Consider the following 18,609-nt stretch of genomic DNA (forward strand, 5'->3'; position numbering starts at 1 on the left):
GACATTCTTGAAGTGTCGTGCACATGATCAGTAAATTTCCTTAAGTATTTGCAGTGCGTTTTTTTCTGCAGCATGTCAATTCTTTGTGCGTTTCTGCAGTGGTTTTTACCCATTGACTTCAATTGAGTCAGTCAAATCTGCAGCAAAAACGCAGGTATAAAAATGTTTGCGGATTTGCTGAGTTTTTGTTTTGCGTTTTACCAGCTTCCTATGGTGTTTTCCACACGGTCATCTGTGTGACAGCGTGGGAAACACCGGCGCAGTGGTTCTTATCGGCAGTAGCGCTATCGCCGGTAAGATCGTCGGTCAGAGTGCTGCAGGGTCATGCTGTCAGATGTCAGCGTGATCCCGCAGCTGTGACAGTAATGCTATCGTAGACTTCAGTCAGAGCGCTGTGCGATCATGCTGTAAAATGTCAGCGTTACCCCGTTGCTGTGACTGTGACTCTCAGCGTAATTACATACACATTCAAATAAAAATAAAAACCCATTAGACTCACCGAATACCAAATCCCTGATGCCCTTGTCTCCTAGGAAAAATGTAAAATAATAAACCAACACGTGTAGAACAGTGACATCGGGAGATGTGACCTCTCTACCCAGCCGCAGTGTATCACTGCGCTGCCGTGAGAGTTCACTGGAGTTCATCAGCTGATCAGCTCCGATGCACTCACTTACGGCATCACTGCGTGAGAACTTTCCCTCTGTTGGTTATTAAAATTAAGCGGGAGCCCGCACAAATTTTTTTCACTTTTTTTTTCTTTAAAATTAACAGTTGCTGTCTGGTTACAACCTATGTACTTTAATTCTGTTAATGCTCCTACATAGGCTGGTGACAATGTGTGTGTAGGTTTGTGTGTGTGTTTGTGTTTACTTATCAGCTTAGAGTGTCTGGCTGACACCTTTTCATTACTAACCCTAGAGCAGGTGTCAAGGACAGCAAACTCTAATCCCATTACCCTGATGCTACTGCATTAGCATGAATAAGTTAGTGTTGAACCAAGAAATTACATCACAAAACGTTTTTTTTTAATTATCTTTATTTAGTTAAAAAAAGCCTACATTGCTGTACAAAAACGCATGCAAAAATGCATACAAAAAATGTATACAAAAATGTGGCAAAAACTGCCAAGAGATGCAGAAATCTTGCAGATATTTCTGCAACCAAATACTCAATGTACACACATAGTCTAACTCGGTATTGTGACCTGAATTAGTGACACAACTTACACTCTTTTTTTCTATAGAATTTAATCACAATATGGCAGTCTTCATTTATATAACTTCACAATTGTGAGACATTATCAGGGTAGAGAAGCTCCACAAAAGTGGATAATGCACCAAAGTCATTTAGTCTACTGTACATCATCTTTTGGATCAACTAAAACATTTTATATAGTTGTTCCTAAGTATACTTCTATTACCTCAGTGTGGACATCATCTGTCACGTCACAATAGACAAAAGGTGGGTTAATCAATTTACAGATGCTTCTCACAAAATTAGAAAATCATCAAAAAGTTAATTTATTTCAGTTCTTCAATGCAAAAAGTGAAACTCATATAGAATCATTACAAACAGAGTGATCTATTCCAAGTGTTTATTTCTGTTAATTTTGATAATTATGGCTTTCAGCCAATGAAAACTCAAAAGTCATTATCTAAATTAGAATACTTTATAACACCAGCTTGAAAAATGATTTTAAAATTTGAAATATTGGCATACTGAAATGCATGCTCAATAAATGCACTCAATATTTGGTCAGAGCTTCTTTTGTATCAAGTACTGCATCAATGCTGTGTGACATGGAGGCGATCAGCCTGTGGCACTGCTGAGGTGTTATGGAAGCCCAGGTTGCTTTGAGAGCAGCCTTCAGCTCATCTGCATTATTGGGTCTGGTGTCGCTCATCTTCCTCTTGACAATACTCTATTGGGGATAAGGTCAGGAGAGTTTCCTGGCCAATCAAGCATAGTGATACTATAGTTTTTAAACCAGGTATTGGTACTTTTGGCAGTATGGAGAGGTGCCAAGTCCTGCTGGAGAATGAAATCTCCGTCTCCAGAAAGCTTGCTGGCAGAGGGAAGCATTAAGTGCTCTAAAATTTCCTGAAAGACAGCTGCGCTGACTTTGGTCTTGATAAAACACAGTGGACCTACACTAGCAGATGACATGGCTCCCCAAACCATCACTGATTGTGGAAACTTCACACTAGACCTTAAACAGCTTGGATTGTGTGCCTCTCCACTCTTCCTCTAGATTCTGGGACCTTGATTTCCAAATGAAATGCAAAATTTACTTTCATCTGAAAACAACATCTTGGCTCACTGAGCTACAGTCTGGTTCTTGTTCTCTTTGGCCCAGGTAAGACGCTTCTGGTGTTGTCTATTGGTCATGAGTGGCTGGACACAAGGAATGCAACACTTGTAGCCCATGTCCTGGATATGTCTGTGTGTGGTGGCTCTTGAAGCAAACACCCCAGCAGCAGTCCACTCCTTGTGAATCTCCCCCATATTTTTGAAAGGCCTTTTCTTAACAATCCTTTCAAGGCTGCGGTTATCCCGGTTGCTTGTGCAACTTTTTCTACCACACTTTTTCCTTCCACTCAACTTTCCATTAATATGCTTGGAAATAGCACTCTGTGAACAGCCAGCTTCATTAGCAATGACAATTTGTGGCTTACCCTCCTTGTGGAGTGTGTCAATGACTGCCTTCTGGACATCTGTCAAGTCAGCAGTCTTCCCCATGATTGTGGAGTCTACTGAAACAGACTGTCATGATCCATGCTGGATCATGACAGATAAAAGCACATGTAACCTTTTTTTTTTTTCTTAAGCTGTGTGCTTAAGTTTGGTTTTGCCCACGGTGGCCATTAGGATTATTACACAGTGGTGTCTTTTGTTCTAGTTTGCTCCCCGTGGTGGTGAGCGTCATTGCACTCTGGTTTCTTTAGTTAGTGCATGTGATTATAAAGCAGGTGTGATTGCTGACTCTTACCTATAAAAGAGTGTCAGGTGTTGCAATCACTGTTGGTGATAGTGTTCATTTCAACCATCCTTGGTGGAGGAAGGATCTAGAGAGAGGTACTGGCAGCTCAGTCAGAGCCCTGTTGTGGAAGGAGTCAGAGGGGATTTCCTTGCAGCTCTGACAGAGCTTGGTGGCAGCTATTTAGGAGGAAAGCTGCATTCTGGTGGTGGACTCTGTTGCTGGGAGCAAGAGCAACAGAGCAAAGCTAAGTGGTGTTTCCCTGTCTGTATTTTTCCCTGGTGTGTATTAGTACAGCGGTGTGGCCAGTGCCTGCATCACCCAGCTCCCTAGCAAGGGATAGGTGTAGGGTGTGCTAGGGTGATAGGTATCCTGATCGGCACCCGGTGCGGAACCGGCCTAAGGAACGTTAGGAGTGTGAGGGACACTGACTCAGGAGAGTGCAGGAGGTCTCCACGTCTCCGTCCCCTATCGCAGGGCCCACCGTTGTAACTGTTTCCCCTTTCCCCGTGTCTTGTTTTAGTTACCGGCCTGCGGGCCGTGTCACACAGGACAGTTTCACGTGCCGTGTCTTGTTGTTTCAGTTACCGGCCTGCTGGTCGCGTCACACAGGACGGGTCCTCGTGACATTATCACCAACCAATACATTTTTCTTTTGTTCTGCTGAGCCATGGACCCAATGCAGCCCTTTGCCCAAATGCTGCAGATCCTTACAGATGAGATTAAGGGTCTGCGTTGTGAGTTGGTGCAGCAACTGCAGCTGTTGGTGGGCTTTGGGGGCTTGGTTCAGAGACAGGCTCAGCCAGAACCCAAGATATCCCTCCCTGACAGGTTTTCTGGAGGGAGAGATCAATTCTTGGTATTTCAGCAAGCCTGCAAATCATATTTCAGGCTGCGCCCTCGTTCATCAGGGAGTGAAGAGCAACGGGTGGGAATCATTATGTCCCTTCTTAAGGGGGGGATCTCCAATCCTGAGCCTTCTCTCTACCGGACGATTCACCATCATTAGAGTCCGTGGATGAGTTTTTTGCATCTTTGGCGCTAGTGTATGGGGATCCTAATGGCGTCACCCTGGCGGAATCCCGACTCCGTAGGTGTAAACAGGGAGCCCAGGTTGCTGAGGAGTACTGCTCAGAGTTTAGAAGGTGGGCCACTGACACTCAGTGGAATGACCCTGCACTTAGGAGTCAATTTGTGCAGGGTCTGTCTCCAAAGTTGCAGGATACTCTGGTGCAGTACATCGCCCCCAGGTCGCAGGAGGCCGTCATGTCCCTTGCCATCTGGGTGGATAGACGCCTTAGGGAGAGACATACACAAAATGTGCCCCCTGTTGTCCTCACTAGGGAGGAGGACCCACCAGTGTGGACAGGGAACCCAGACAGCCCGGTGTTGTTGGTACAAAAAAGGGGGTGTCTGCGGCTCGTCGTGGTGGGGGGGTATGCTTTTCCTGTGGGAAGCCTGGTCATTTCATGAGCGCCTGCCCAGTGCGTGCCAAGTCTCCAGACGAACCTATGCAAGTAGGAGGAGCTAGTTTGGGTACGGAGCTGCCTACGGTTCGGGGAGTGGTGTAGGCATGTTTTTACTGTGGGCAGGCTGGTCATGTCCTGAAGGCTTGCCCAACCAGCGCCAAATTATCTGTGCCATCTGAGAAGCCGCATTCCCCTGGTCGCCTTTAAGGGAGGCGACCAGGGAGTGTATATTTCCTCCATTTTGCCCTCCCAAGGTATTATGTCAGCAGAGGTGATGGCTGGCGGCGTACCGGAGGTGATAGATTGGCGGGCGAGGGAAGTAGTTAGCTGGGGGCAGTCGTGTGAGGGCTGCTGCCTAGGGACTACTGTCTCTGCCGTTTCTTTTCAACCGACCCCTTTCTCTCCCGTGAGAGCAACAGATGTGCTGCAGGAGAGTAGGGGCAAGTCTCAACCCTCGTTATTAGCCAACCCTGGGACGCGCAGACCTCGTGGTGGAAGGGGTTGGAGGGTGGTGTACCCTGTGGTGAATTGCGGGGGTGTGAGTGTGGTGACACAGGGGGACGCCTCTGTTGTCAATCCCAGAAAGAGTACACCGAATTGTGACAAACGAATGTGCGGCAATAAACGTTCAGGTCCGGACCTGTGTGTGAACGAGCATGTATGGGTGGCTGTTATGAATGAGTCACTGAGGAGGAAAAAACAAAAAGCAAGCTAAGTCCAGAAAACTGGAGAGGTTGGTAACTAGCAGATTGCAGACTCCTGATCCTACACACACAACTAGCAGAAGCCGTGGAGCGTGCCTACGGTGGTCCTAGACGCCTCGTCACGGCCGGAGAACTAAATAAGCCTAAAGAAAGAAAGGGAAAATCTAAACTGCCCCAGAGCAGACCCCAAAGCAATAGACAGCCCCCAACATGTATTGTAGGTGAAAAAAGATGAAAACACAAACACAGATAGAAAGATAGGCTGAGCAAACGATGGGCCCCTCACTAACTAGAAAGGACAGGAAAGAAAAGCTGCTGTCTGCAATCACGCAAAAACCCTGCCAAAAAATGTCCAACACGTCTGATAGAAAAAGGCCCTGAAGTCGCTAGACTTCAATTCCCTATATCAGCACTTAGGTATATTCTGAAGACAGAGCAAAGAGATCAACTGATCAGAGACAAAATGGGGATTCAGCCCAGTCCCAGCCAGGGCTGGCTGAACACAAAAACTAAGTAAACCAGACAAAAACTCATATGAACAATAGCAGAGAAAACTTAGCTTTAAGAAGGCAGGAACCGAACTGGAAACCAGAAGCCACAGTCAGGAGAAATCACCAGCAAGAAACTAGGGAGTCGGCTGCCTTAAATCCAATCAGAAATTCCTGATGTCCAATCACAGTCCTCTTCCTCAGGTGGCCGGTCTCTGCCATTTAGATCATCTTCATTACCTCCCTTCACCAACAGAGGGAGTCCAGATAGAGAACTCACTACTCCTCTGTCAGCACAGCCAGCTCCATAACCCTCACCAGAAGCCAGCGGCAAACCCGAAAATGAGCTCACAACAGTACCCCCCTTGAGGAGGGGTCACCGAACCCTCATCCACGCCACTGGGCCGATCAGGATGGGGCCGATGAAAAGCACGAACCAATCTATCGGCATGAATATCAGAGGCAGAGACCCAAGAATTGTCCTCCTGGCCATAACCCTTCCACTTGACCAAATACTGGAGTCTCCGTCTAGCCAGACGAGAATCCAGTATTTTCTCTACCTCATATTCCACATTACCTTTAACCAATACAGGGTCAGGAGGTGCTGCCATAGGAACTACTGGCTCAACATATCTCTTCAACAGCGACTTATGAAACACGTTATGGATCTTAAATGTAACACGAAGAGCCAATCGAAAAGAAACCGGATTAAGAATCTCCAAAATCTTGTAAGGTCCAATAAATCTTGGCTTGAACTTTGGAGAAGCAACCTTCATAGAGATATTCTTTGATGACAACCAAACCATATCACCCACTTTAAACCGGGGACCAATGGTCCTATGCCGGTTAGAAAACCGCTGGGCCTTTTCCTGGGAGAGAGACAACTTATCCACTACTTGGTCCCAAATCTGCTGCGTTCTCTCTACCACAGTGTCAACACCTGGGCAGGCTGAAGATTCCACTTGCCCTGAAGAAAATCGAGGATGAAACCCAAAGTTACAGAAAAAGGGGGACATCAAGGTGGCAGAACTAGCTCTATTATTTAAAGCGAATTTGGCCAAGGGCAAAAATGAAACCCAATCATCCTGATCAGCAGATATAAAACATCTCAAATAGGACTCCAAGGTCTGGTTTGTTCTCTCCGTCTGCCCATTGGTCTGAGGGTGAAACGCAGAGGAGAAGGACAAATGAATTCCCAGCTTGGAACAAAAGGCTTTCCAGAATCTGGAAACAAACTGAACTCCTCTGTCCGATATAATGTTCTCAGGAATCCCATGCAACCGAACCACCTGTTGCAAAAACAAGGGTACCAACTCTGAGTAAGATGGCAACTTTGGGAGTGGTACAAGATGGTACATCTTAGAGAATCTATCACAAATCACCCAGATAACAGTCATTCTCTGAGAGACAGGATGATCAGAAATAAAATCCATTGAACTATGGGTCCATGGCCTCTTAGGCACCGGCAAGGGCATCAACAACCCACTAGAGCGAGAACAGGGTTTAGACCGGGAACAAGTCCCACAGGACTCCACAAAATTCCTGACATCACGAGATAAGGCAGGCCACCAAAAAGACCGAGTCACCAAATCTCTGGTACCAAAAATACCTGGATGACCAGCCAATGCAGAGCAATGAACTTCAGACATCACTCTCTTCCTCCACTGGTCAGGAACATACAATTTTCCCATAGGACAACGCTCAGGCTTGTCCTCCTGGAATTCTTCCAGAGCACGTCTCAAATCGGGCGAGATGGCAGAAAGAACTACCCCCTCACCTAGGATGGTAGTAGACTTGGTCACAATAGGAGAATCAGCAAAGAAACTCCTAGAAAGGGCATCTGCCTTAACATTCTTAGTGCCTGGAAGAAAGGAGACCACAAAATCAAAACGAGTAAAAAACAAGGCCCACCTAGCCTGTCTAGGATTCAAGCGTTTGGCTGACTCAAGGTAAATCAAATTCTTGTGGTCAGTGAGGACCACAACTTGATGTCTAGCTCCCTCCAACCAATGTCTCCACTCCTCAAATGCCCATTTCATGGTTAACAATTCCCGATTCCCCACATCATAGTTGCGTTCAGATGGGGAGAACTTTCGGGAAAAGAAGGCACAGGGATTCACCTTAGAAGTCACAGGGTGTTATGAATGAGTCACCGAGGAGGAAAAAACAAAAAGCAATCTAAGTCCAGAAAACAGGAGAGGTTGGTAACTAGCGGATTGCAGTCCCCTGATCCTACACACACAACTAGCAGTAGCCGTGGAGCGTGCCTCCGGTGGTCCTAGACGCCTCGTCACGGCCGGAGAACTAAATAAGCCTAAAGAAAGAAAGGGAAAATCTAAACTGCCCCAGAGCAGACCCCAAAGCAATAGACAGCCCCCAACATGTATTGTCGGTGAAAAAAGATGAAAACACAAACACAGATAAAAAGATAGGCTGAGCAAACGATGGGCCCCTCACTAACTAGAAAAGACAGGAAAGAAAAGCTGCTGTCTGCAATCACGCAAAAACCCTGCCAAAAAATGTCCAACACGTCTGATAGAAAAAGGCCCTGAAGTCGCTAGACTTCAATTCCCTATATCAGCACTCAGGTATATTCTGAAGACAGAGCAAAGAGATCAACTGATCAGAGACAAAATTGGGATTCAGCCCAGTCCCAGCCAGGGCTGGCTGAACACAAAAACTAAGTAAACCAGACGAAAACTCATATGAACAATAGCAGAGAAAACTTAGCTTTAATAAGGCAGGAACCAAACTGGAAACCAGAAGCCACAGTCAGGAGAAATCACCAGCAAGAAACTAGGGAGTCGGCTGCCTTAAATCCAATCAGAAATTCCTGATGTCCAATCATAGTCCTCTTCCTCAGGTGGCCGGTCTCTGCCATTTAGATCATCTTCATTACCTCCCTTCACCAACAGAGGGAGTCCAGATAGAGAACTCACTACTCCTCTGTCAGCACAGCCAGCTCCATAACCCTCACCAGAAGCCAGAGGCAAACCCGAAAATGAGCTCACAACAGGTGGCCACCAAAAAACATCCAGTGGAAGTGTGTTGCGGAGTCTTACCAGCTCATACCAAACATACACATACACAACTCGTTCCCCAGGTCGGCGCTTCGGAGATGTGTGGTGCCTCCAGAACATACATTGCCAATACCAGCGGTGCTCGTTTGTCATAAACCTGAAGTGCAGGTAGTTGCTGGAGTGAACTCTGGACCTGGGCGTCCCCGCTGTAGGTGGTTCCCTGATGAGCAGCGGTCTTGAGGGTCCAAAGGCCCTCATTAAGGGGAGGGTACTGTCATGATCCATGCTGGATCATGACAGATAAAAGCACATGTAACCTTTTTTTTTTCCTTAAGCGGTGTGCTTAAGTTTGGTTTTGCCCCCCGGTGGCCATTAGAATTATTACACAGTGGTGTCTTTTGTTCTAGTTTGCCCCCGGTGGTGGTGAGCATCATTGCACTCTGGTTTCTTTAGTTAGTGCATGTGATTATAAAGCAGGTGTGATTGCTGGCTCTTACCTATAAAAGAGTGTCAGGTGTTGCAATCACTGTTGGTGATAGTGTTCATTTCAATCATCCTTGGTGGAGGAAGGATGTAGAGAGAGGTCCTGGCAGCTCAGTCAGAGCCCTGTTGTGGAAGAAGTCAGAGGGGATTTCCTTGCAGCTCTGACTGAGGTGTGCTAGGGTGACAGGTATCCTGACCGGCGCCCGGTGCGGAACCGGCCTAGGGAACGTTAGGAGTGTGAGGGACACTGACTCAGGGGAGTGCAGGAGGTCTCCACGTTCCCGCTCCCTATCGCAGGGCCCACCGTTGTAACCGTTTCCCCTTTCCTCGTGTCTTGTTGTTTTAGTACCGGCCTGCGGGCCGTGTCACACAGGACAGTTTCACGTGCCGTGTCTTGTTTCAGTTACCGGCCTGCTGGTCGCGTCACACAGGACGGGTCATCGTGACACAGACTAAGGGACCTTTTTAAACGCTTAGGAAGCCTTTGCGGGTGTTTTTTAAATTATTCTAATTTACTGAGATAATGACTTTGGGGTTTTTATTGGCTGTTAGCCATAATCATCAACATTAGCAGATATAAACAATTGAAATAGAGCACTCTTTGTAATGACTCTATATAATATATGAGTTTAACTTTTTGTATTATCGAACTGAAAGAAATTAACTTTTTGGTGATATTCTAATTTTGTGATACATAAATAAATGATGCTCTCACCAAACAGCAGCGGCAGGAGGCTCGGGCCCTCATGCAGAAGAATATGGACGGATTCTCAGAGCTGCTCGGTGATACATGACATTGTCACTGAGGCACAAGTAAGGGTGCGGATGAAACCATACCGAGTGCCAGAAGCCTGAAGGCAAGCCATCGCAGTTGGGAGGGATGGATGAGCTAATTGAGAGACTGGGGGAAGCCCAGTACTTCACCACGCTGGATCTCACAAAAGGTTACTGGTAGGTCCCCTTAACTGAGTCAGCGAAAGAAAAGACCACTTTTATAACACCAGAGGGTCTCTATCAATATGTTGTCTTGCCATTTGGGTTACATGGGGCTCCGGCCACATTCCAGAAGGTGATGGAAATTGTGTTGGGGACTCATCGGGATTACACGTCGGCCTATTTGGATGACATAGTCATCTTTAGTACCAACTGGGATACCCATCTGTCCCAGGTACAAGCAGTGCTGGAGTCTCTTAGAATCGCGGGGTTAACAGCAAACCCAAAGAAATGCGCGATAGGTCTTACAGAGGCCGGTACTTAGGATACATGTTCGGCCACGGGGTTATCAAGCTCCAAGTGAACAAGATTGAGGCCATTCAAAACTGGCCCAAGCCCTTAAGTACCAAACAAATGAGGGCATTCCTTGGCATCATTGGGTACTACCACCGATTTTACCCAATTTTGCTGGGAAATCAGCACCCCTAACGGACCTGTTAAAAGGGAAGAAGACGATGATGGTCCGGTGGAATCCTCAAGCGGAGGAAGCGTTCCAATCTCTGAAGTCGGTGTTGTGTGGACAGCCGCTCCTCATCAGCCCCGACTTCAAGAAAACCTTTATTGTCTAAACCGATGCCTCAGAGGTAGGCTTAGGAGCGGTGCTGTCGCAAGAGGTGACCGGGGATGAGCATCCAGTCACCAATTTGAGCCGGAAACTGACCCTGGCAGAGAAAAATTATAGCGTAGTGGAGAAGGAGTGCTTGGCAATTAAATGGGCCTTGGAGTTCCTTCGCTACTATTTGCTCGGGCGTCAGTTTTGGTTGGTAACGGACCATTCACCTCTCGTCTGGATGAGAAATGCAAAAGAGAGGAATGCCCGAGTCACCAGATGGTTCCTGTCCCTACAAAACTTCAGTTTCTCAGTGGAACATTAGGCCGGGAAATCACAGGGAAATACGGATGCCCTGTCACGGGCCCCCTGTATGGTAACAAATGTTCAACCCCAAAAGTTTGAGCAGAGGGGGGGTATGTGAGGCAGTGACCGGTGTCATATGTGAGGGTTGCTATGTGTCCCCCCAGGATGCGCTCAAAAGCGTATTAGATCCGCTGGAGTGCCTTGTGCTCACAGCAGCATGCTTGTGACTCACAAGGCAGAATAAAAATAAGTTTGAAACTGGTCAAGTTATTTTTGACCAAGGAGCTTGTTCAGGAAAACCCGGTATAGGCTTTTATTTTTGAAACAGACTGCAGGAAGGTAGTGGGGTCCGGTCCGTTTCCTCCAGCCCAGATCTATTAAGTTGCCTATGGCCACAGATTGGAGTGTACGGAAAAAAAACCCGGCAGGAAGTTTTGGGTGTGTCAGTTTTGGTCTTGTAAGAAGTCAGAGCAGGTGGTCTGCAGAGCACTCCCTGTGTGATGCAACACAGGGCCAAGCGGAGCCAAAACGTCTGGCACCCCCTGCAAACACGGCAGTGTGGTCGCTCATGGCAACTGGCCCCAGACTGTCTTTTTGTTCTCCCGGCTGCAATTCGGAGGATACAGCGTGCTGTGCACTGTGTGAGTTTTGTTGGACATTAAACACATTTTGTTTTGAACTTGCTGGCTCACTGCCTCATCACTGCACAGCGTGAACACCGCTGCACTACAGTATTTACTGTATGTAATCCATCTATTCTATGCTGTTGGCTCCTGCTGTGATTTTACACTAAGAGGCTTCTGAATTGCCAGCTTTTCTTCTATCTATCTGTCTATGTAATATATATACAGTATATATATATATATATATATATATATATATAAATGTGTGTGTCACTGACATCTACAGGGTGGGCCATTTATATGGATACACCTGGGTGGGCCATTTATAAAGTTGGAATCCAAAATGGCCGACTTCAAACTTCAAAATGGCCGCCCTGGTCACCACCCATCTTGAAAAGTTCTCCCCCTCCCATATACTAATGTGTCACAAACAGGAAGTTGATATCACCAACCATTCCCATTTAATTTAGGTTTATCCATATAAATGGCTCACCCAGGTGTATCCATTTAAATGGCCCAACCTGTATATATCTATGTATTCTATGTGTACGTATATATCTATTCTATTTATTCTATTCTTACCTGTCACTCTGTGATTTTATTGTATGCAACAGATGAATTGCCGGCTTTTCAAAGGAAACCAGTGCGTAAATATCGGTCAGCACTTACATTGTCCGAGTGCTGTGCGATTTTTTTCTCGCAACCATAGGCTTGCGTTGGCGAGTCTCGGTGACAATCGCAGCATGCTATGATTTTACACGCATGCCAAATACAGCTGAGAAAATAAATGCTGATGTGAGCTGCCCCATAAATTAACACTGGGCGAGTGCTATGCGATATTTTCTCATATAGCACTCGACCGTATTCTACAGTAGTGTGATTCTGGCCTTAAGCCTAGACACTTTTGTTTGTGTGTGCTCAGGCAGAAGCTTAGCACAACTGGCTGCTGAGCTGGAACTCGGCTATTAAAACCAACTGTTGGAGGGCTCTCAGTACCTTGTCTCCCACAGAGTTGCTATAATAGGCAATACCTATCATTTAAAAAAAATTTTTATAGCCTCAGCTGGTAAAGTGGATTTTCTAAGCTGTAAGTCTGGGTGTGAAGCAAGGACCAGAGGTGACAGTGCAGCAGAATGTTTCTTGATGTTTGGCAGCTCACTAGTGACCATTTTGCGATGCACCAGCAATCCTGACCAGGTCGTATCGTTGTCGGGATCGCTAAATGTAACGGGACCCTTATAGTAGTAGGGATCCCCCTTATAATGTCTACTTCACTGCAGGGCTGCTAGAAGGAAGTAGGCCATGCCCTCTCATATCAGACTGCAGACAGAGAGACATCATCAGGGGGCTGGTGTGACAGCAGCTTCTTTTCCCTGCTCACCCCACTGTCTGGGACATTACAGTAGTGTGCAGCTCCATGCTTTTATCAGCCAGTCCCCATGATAATAGCTGTTTATCTGCAGAGAACAGGGGGTGAGGCTATGTCCCCGCCAAGCCCCCTCATCTCCTGCTACAGTGAAGGAGACATCAGGTGGCTGGCTTCTGCTACTAAAAGCCAGGAGCCTTGCCCCGTCTTCTTGGACTGGCTGTTAGGGCCCCGTCACACATAGTGACTCACTAGCGATACCGACAACGATATTACCTTGTCAGGATCGCTGGTGAGTCACTACATGATCACCGGTGAGCTGTCAAACAGACAGCTTCACCAGCGATCAGCACCAGTGATGCCGAGCGGGCGTCGTCGCCGTGTACTTTAGTTACCAGCGCGTTGATGCAGGGAGCTGGTAACTAAGGTACACATCAGGTGTCTAAGGGGCGTGCATCACTTAGAAACCCAATGTGTACTTTGGTTACCAGCTCCCTGCATCAGCGCGCTGGTAACTAAGGTTCACAGAGGGTTTCTAAGCACAGAGCGCTGCTTAGAAACCCTGCATTTACCTTAGTTACCAGCTGATCGCTGGTCTCTCGCCTGTCACACGCAGAGATGAGTGCTGGCCAGCGGGAGACCAGCAACCAAAAAATGTCCAGGGCTTTCCAACAACGATCAGCGATACCGGCAGGGGGGCCGGTCGCTGATAGGTGTCACACACAGCGATCTCGCTGGTAAGATCGCTGTTGCGTCACAAAAATTGTGACTCAGCAGCAATCTCGCTAGCGAGATCGCTATGTGTGATGGGGGTGTGGCGCCCCCAGGAGTATGGTCTCCACACTGTTATTGCCTTCCTCCAGGGAGGGTGATGTCAGGCTTGGAAGCAATGAAGGGTCTCTCCGGCAGTTAACCATAACATGCAACACAGTTCCCACTCCGGGCCAGCAGGGGGAGCTCTGAACCAATACTAAGGGGAAGAGCTTCTCTCTGGGGGCCAGGAGGGGAAATATGTCAGTTAGTGTGAGGAGGCTGAAGTGTGTAGACGTGGAGAGAGAAGCTGGGAGACTGAGCGGGGTTGAGAGCTCGTTCCCAGCTGGAGCGCATGATCTGGAGCCTGGTCTCCAAGGTTGTATGGATACTGACGGTCCTGCAACAAAAACCAGAGGAATAGGAAGCTGTAAATGCTCTATTCCCACCTAAGACTCGGAGGCACAACAGCAACGGGTGAGCCAAGAGAAGAGATAGAAGGCTACAGCTGTCTGCCATATGAGGTAGATCTGAGAGGGAATAAGAAGGAGGAACTTCAGTGTAACACAGTACTGTATGTACCTCAAGTAAGCGCTAGGAAGGAGACTACATAACCTATCTGCATAGAGAGATTCCTGAGTTGCTTCCAGGCTAATTAGCTCCTGTGCCATCTGTAATCGGGACCCTGGACTGCATTTGCCAAGCCAAAGTAAAGGTAAAGAAATTGCACTCTGTTGTGTGCTTGCTTTCTTCCTACAAACTCTCCGGCACTGCTACATCCCGGTGCCTCACACAGCACACTCTTCTCCAACACCTATCTACACTGCCCTGGGACCAACAGCCCTACCTGTGGAGGGCTACAACATCATTGCTGCACCACACCATCTGTCCCAGAGGATCTGCTTGCAGCATCGGCTTAACACCTTATTCCATCACTTAATCTCTTTTACATGGGCGCCCAGGGCCACGGACCGGGTCACCGCTGCTGTGACATTCCCCTCTGAGAGACCGGTCCGGTACCGAGTACCCCACAGCCCTGGGAGGGCAACCCAGGGGCTTTACTCAGTGCGGATCTTCACACTGCTGTGTGACATATTGTCCCAGACTGCAGGGGGGAGCAGTGAGGAGCAGCTCCTGTCACACTGAATTACAAGTGTTATATAGATAATAGGAGTGCACTGGGCATCTCATCTTTATAGTTTATAAGGCCAGGGACAGCACATATTTTTGTATCTTCCAGAAGTAACCCTTTGAAAGCAGCAGATATCCTGCACAAAAAATGCAAAGGAAAAAGTAGAACATTTACCCCGTTGTGGGAACATGGCTTCTTTTTTTGTCTGTTTACTTTTTCATAGCTTCAATGTAAATTTAGTGGAAAGTAATTTATGACATGCTCGATCAGATACTGTGTTAAAGAGGTATTCTCCCCTAGACAAATTGCAGTATTTTCCCCTAAACACAGTGCAGTGATTGATTACAGCACTGCCAGATTGCATCATTCTAGACAGAAGTCTTTACATACAGTTGTAGCCAAAAGTATTGACACCCCTGCAATTCTGTCAGATAATACTCAGTTTCTTCCTGAAAATGATTGCAAACACAAATTCTTTGTTATTATTATCTTCATTTAATTTGTCTTAAATGAAAAAACACAAAAAGAATTGTCCTAAAGCCAAATTGGATATAATTCCACACCAAACATAAAAAAGAGGGTGCACAAAAGTATTGGCACTGTTTGAAAAATCATGTGATGCTTCTCTAATTTGTGTAATTAACAGCACCTGTAACTTACCTGTGGCACCTACCAGGTGTTGGCAATAACTAAGTCACACTTGCAGCCAGTTGACATGGATTAAAGTTGACTCAACCTCTGTCCTGTGTCCTTGTGTGTACCACATTGAGCATGGAGAAAAGAAAGAAGACCAAAGAACTGTCTGAGGACAGTCCATCTCCAAAGACCTGAATGTTCCTATGTCTATTGTGCGCAGTGTCATCAAGAAGTTTAAAGCCCATGGCACTGTGGCTAACCTCCCTAGATGTGGACGGAAAAGAAAAATTGACAAGAGATTTCAACGCAAGATTGTGCAGATGTTGGATAAAGAACCTCGACTAACATCCAAACAAGTTCAAGCTGCCCTGCAGTCCGAGGGTACAACAGTGTCAACCCATACTATTCGTCGGCGTCTGAATGAAAAGGGACTGTATGGTAGGAGTCCCAGGAAGACCCCACTTCTTACCCCGAGACATAAAAAAGCCAGGCTGGAGTTTGCCAAAACTTACCTGAAAAAGCCTAAAACGTTTTGGAAGAATGTTCTCTGGTCAGATGAGACAAAAGTAGAGCTTTTTGGGCAAAGGCATCCACATAGAATTTACAGGAGAAAAAATGAGGCATTCAAAGAAAAAAACACGGTCCCTACAGTCAAACATGGCGGAGGTTCCCTGATGTTTTGGGGTTGCTTTGCTGCCTCTGGCACTGGACTGCTTGACCGTGTGCATGGCATTATGAAGTCTGAAGACTACCAACAAATTTTGCAGCATAATATAGGGCCCAGTGTGAGAAAGCTGGGTCTCCCTCAGAGGTCATGGGTATTCCAGCAGGACAATGACCCAAAACACACTTCAAAAAACACTAGAAAATGGTTTTAGAGAAAGCACTGGAGACTTCTAAGGTGGCCAGCAATGAGTCCAGACCTGAATCCCATAGAACACCTGTGGAGAGATCTAAAAATGGCAGTTTGGAGAAAGCACCCTTCAAATATTAGGGACCTGGAGCAGTTTGCCAAAGAAGAATAGTCTAAAATTCCAGCAGAGCTTTGTAAGAAACTCATTGATGGTTACCGGAAGCGGTTGGTGGCAGTTATTTTGGCTAAAGGTTGTGCAACCAAGTATTAGGCTGAGGGTGCCAATACTTTACTCTGGCCCATTTTTGGAGTTTTGTGTGAAATGATCAATGTTTTGCTTTTTGCTTCATTCTCTTTTGTGTTTTTTCATTTAAGACAAATTAAATGAAGATAATAATACCAAAGAATTTGTGATTGCAATCATTTTCAGGAAGAAACTGAGTATTTTCTGACAGAATTGCAGGGGTGTCAATACTTTTGGCCACAACTGTACACTAATCCCTGGGGCTTGTCACCTTTACTACCTAGTTAGAGAAGCCCAATGTTGCTCCTTTCTAAGGCCAGGGTCACACTTACGAATGCAAATCGAGAAATTTGCGCGGGTCTCTCGCATCTATACCCGGTCGCCGGCACTCGGGACCAGAGCGCTCGGCTGCATAGAAATACATGCAGCCACACACTCCGATCCTGAGTGCTGGCGGCAGTGCCGGGTATTGATGCGAGAGACTCGCGCGAGTTTGTCGCATTGCAGTTGCAAGTATGACCTCGGCCTAAAGTAGACTATAGAAAGTGGTTTAGTACAGGATATTGATATTATTGGGTCAGAATAGCAATGATCTGTCATTACATTATAACCATAGATTCAGTGATCAGCCTTTGGGTTCCCAGCTACTATTTGAATCTACGTAAATGTAATAAAAGTTTCTTATTTTGACATCACAGCCATATGAGGAAAGCAGTTGTTTTATCACAAACCCTTTGAAGCATAAGATTTTACAGTGTTAAAATACAAGAATATAAAGCGTAATATAAAAATGCACAATTCCTTGTGTTTTCCCTTTACAGCTCAAAAACAATGTAGGTATTATTGGCAAGCTTTCACTGCATTCATATTTGTGATTTCACAGAGGAATTAGTGGTTCATAAAGCCAATCAAGACCAAATGAATGTGCAATAATGAGAAGGTCACTGGGGGCAATGTTCGTGTCTCCTACCATATATTGTACTGTATAAACAAAGAACATGAATTACCCGTATTCATTAAAAATATGCTATAGCCTACCATTTGGTCCTCAGGTCAAGATGTCGAGATTGCACTGTATGCAGATTTACTTCCATATTTAATCAGTCATGTGATTCTACGGAAGAGCTCCATACATAAATGCATATATACAGGCCTAGAATGCAGCCATAGGAGCATTGTACAGACACACATGTTTAACTCTTTCCGACATCGGGCGTAATAGTACACCGATGCCAGACTTCCCCTGTTTGGTGCAGGCTATGGCACTGAGCCCATTCCTTTCCGGGCACATGACAGCTGATCTATACAGCTGACATGTGCCTGCAACAGCCATGGGTGGATCGCGACGGCTGTTAACTAGTTAAATGCCACTGTCAATCTCTGACATCGGAATTTAACTCATGCTTACAGGAAGAACATTGGAACTCCTGCCCATTGTAGACCCCGTCACATGATCGTGGGTCACCGATGGGTCGGCATGACAACCAGAGGTCTCCAGCAGACCTCTATGATGGTCACTGCCAGATTGCTATGAGCACCACCCCATGGTCAATGCTCATAGCAAATGAGCGTTTCTGCTACACACAGGCAGCCTGATCATCACTTGTGTGTAACAGAGGATATCAAAGTATTACAGCTCCTAGTCTCTCATGGAGACTATCGAAGCTTGCAAAAATTAAAAGAAAAGTTTTTTAAAAAATAAAAAAAATAATAGTTCAAATCACCCCCCTTTCGCCCCATTCAAAGTAAAACAATAAAAAAATTAAATATACACATATTTGGTATCGCCACGTTCAGAATCTCCCGATCTATCAATGTAAAAAAAGAATTAACCCGATCGCTAAACGGCATAACAAGAAAAAAGTTTAAACCATGAGAATTACTTTTTTTGGTTGCCGCTACATTGCAATAAAATGCAATAACGCGCGATCAAATGATAACATCTACACCAAATAGCATCAATAAAAATGTCAGGTCAGCGCACAAAAAAGAAGCCCTCACACAGCCCAAGA

The 18,609-nt window shown here is 46.2% G+C and overlaps 1 long non-coding RNA gene across 1 annotated transcript in view; it reads left to right on the top strand.

Moving 5' to 3' along the window:
- Positions 1 to 18,609, top strand: part of LOC141080607 (uncharacterized) — a 192,293-nt gene that overhangs the window by 23,052 nt on the left and 150,632 nt on the right. The window lies entirely within an intron of this gene.

The sequence above is a fragment of the Dendrobates tinctorius genome, unplaced genomic scaffold, assembly GCF_039654945.1.
Source record: "Dendrobates tinctorius isolate UK_male_01 unplaced genomic scaffold, ASM3965494v1 ptg000016l, whole genome shotgun sequence".
Classification (NCBI taxonomy): Eukaryota; Metazoa; Chordata; class Amphibia; order Anura; family Dendrobatidae; genus Dendrobates; species Dendrobates tinctorius.